Here is a 2185-nt window from a genome sequence, read left to right as displayed (position 1 = left end):
TTATGAAAATCATTAGCACAGAGCCAATGTACAGAAGGGAAAGGGAACTATGACTTAAAAGGACTATTTTGTTGCCTAAGCTGGCTTTGAAATTTCTAATTTCTAAGTCATGGCAAATGTACAACGAAAAGTCTAGTCAGCGAATTGCCTCTTAACGGTCATCGGGTGTTGCAGCACTGTAACATGTACATTCAGGTGAACCACCTCTGACAACTTCTAACAGCAGCCTCCTGCAGAAGAAAAACAATAACCGATCAGTTAAGCTGACAGTAAAGAAAGTGGACGATATGAGGAATGGTCAAGACGATATGACGGAGACAACAGCTCTGGAAAAATCAACACCCTCCCCCCTCGCTCCTCGCACCCACACCCAAAACTAGGCATTTGAAGAATAGTGAATAACATGGGAGCTCAATATAGGTAAATCAAGAAATGGGAATCGAGTCTCACTCTGATATCATATAAAGAAATTTGTAAAGACTATGCTTTACATATTAAAACATACTGAATGATATATAGATAACATCTCAATCTAAATCTAGAGAATTTTCTCATCTTTTTTCAATAACTGTGGTATCCAAACCGGTTTGCTCGCACCTTGACAAATTCCAATCGCTACCTACTATCTCCTACTAGCACAGGTACCCGAAACCTGTCCCCTAAGCCTTGGACAGACTGGAAGAAACACCTAGTGCTTTTGCCTCCGGTGGAATTCGAATATGAGTCTCAATTCATTCCATTTAGGCACAACCCTGGGTGCGGCATTTTATTTTTAGAAGACAACCATGAATCCTTCACAAACATCAGGTGGACTATAGTTAATAGTAGTATTTCGGATACATACCTCCATATTATAGTCAGGTGGACTTCACTCAAAAGCCAGTAAAATTTTGGAAGCTGAAAATGTACAAAAGAGAAGACAATCTACTGGGATTCCTGACGCATCCTCGATCATGTTAGCTTAACCGGGAACTTAATAATGCTAGGAGCTCAGCAGGTTCTTCATTTTCTTTCACAACCTATCAATCACATGTTTAGAGAGACTAAGCATTGAGAAAAAACACATCATAAACAGTACAACACAAATCTAGATATTAACCAACACACACACACCAAGCAGAATGCACATCGTTCTGCAACTTTGTGAGTGCTTATGACGCCAACAATTCGGCAAAGATATTAACTGATACTAACCTTAATATACAGAATATATAGAACAGTGAATGGTATAGACATGTTACATTAGCATTTTCTGCTTTTCCACACATATAACATGCAGTTTCAGCTACGAATTCTAGCAACATGGCAAAACGCTCTATTTGAATAGTGCAATCCAGTTTAACCTAGAGAAAATAAAAGGAAGACCCACTACATGAAGTACTGTGTGCTATTGTTTAAGCCACCAACCAAAAGCACGTCAAGCTTAAGATAGAATTCAGTACTATAATGGTGGTGTTGGGGCAAGAACAACAACAGCAAAAAAAAATAACCGTGGAGTCCGGGCCAGTTTGCGCGCACCTCAACTAATTCCACCGAATACCTGCCACCTCCCACCAGCAACAGGTACCAGGTAACACTGTCGACCAAGGCTAGAACAGATGGGATGAAATCACCTGGTGTTGTCTCTGTTGGGAATTGAACCTGAGACCTCAAGGTGCTCAACCCAACTTCATTGAACCACTAGGCAACACTCATGGGTTCCAACAACAGTAAAATATTCCAAAACTCTGAACAGGCATCACCACGAGAAATATAAAAAGGGAAGCTCGGTGCACTAAGCTTCCAGTATGCACAGGGTCCAGGGAAGGGTCCGGCCACAAGGACCTATTGTACGCAGCCTCAACTTGCATTTCTGCGAGGGGCTGTTTCCAAGGCTTGCATCTGTGATCTCCTGATCACATGGCAGCAACTTTACCAGTTACTCCAAGGCTCCCCTTCAAAGGTGAAGTAGCATATCTTGTGTTAAATTAACTAAAACCAAGAGAAGCTCAAAGGTGAAGTATGAAAAGCATTTTCCTGATTCTAGCCACATACTACATACTTGTTTTTTTGTGAATGTAACAGCTGAAACATAGAGGAACCCCCATATCAAAACTATAAGCAGCTAAAAAAATCACCGATGAAAAGTATATAGGGGCAGTAGAGGTTCTAGAACTTAGATCAAGAAAGCAACAAGAGTATGAAA

The 2185-nt window shown here is 40.8% G+C and overlaps 1 long non-coding RNA gene across 1 annotated transcript; it reads right to left on the bottom strand.

Moving 5' to 3' along the window:
• Window positions 1–71: 71 nt before the first annotated feature.
• LOC124894995 lies at window positions 72–2177 on the bottom strand. Its single transcript, XR_007051471.1, has 2 exons — window positions 845–2177; window positions 72–230 (listed from the first exon to the last, which is right to left on the bottom strand). It is a non-coding gene; the product is annotated as an uncharacterized LOC124894995 (long non-coding RNA).
• Window positions 2178–2185: the final 8 nt, after the last annotated feature.

Source organism: Capsicum annuum, unplaced genomic scaffold (assembly GCF_002878395.1).
Source record: "Capsicum annuum cultivar UCD-10X-F1 unplaced genomic scaffold, UCD10Xv1.1 ctg79028, whole genome shotgun sequence".
In the NCBI taxonomy this organism is placed as follows: Eukaryota; Viridiplantae; Streptophyta; class Magnoliopsida; order Solanales; family Solanaceae; genus Capsicum; species Capsicum annuum.
Note: the sequence above shows the minus strand (reverse complement) of the source record. Positions and strands in the feature narration are given on the sequence as shown.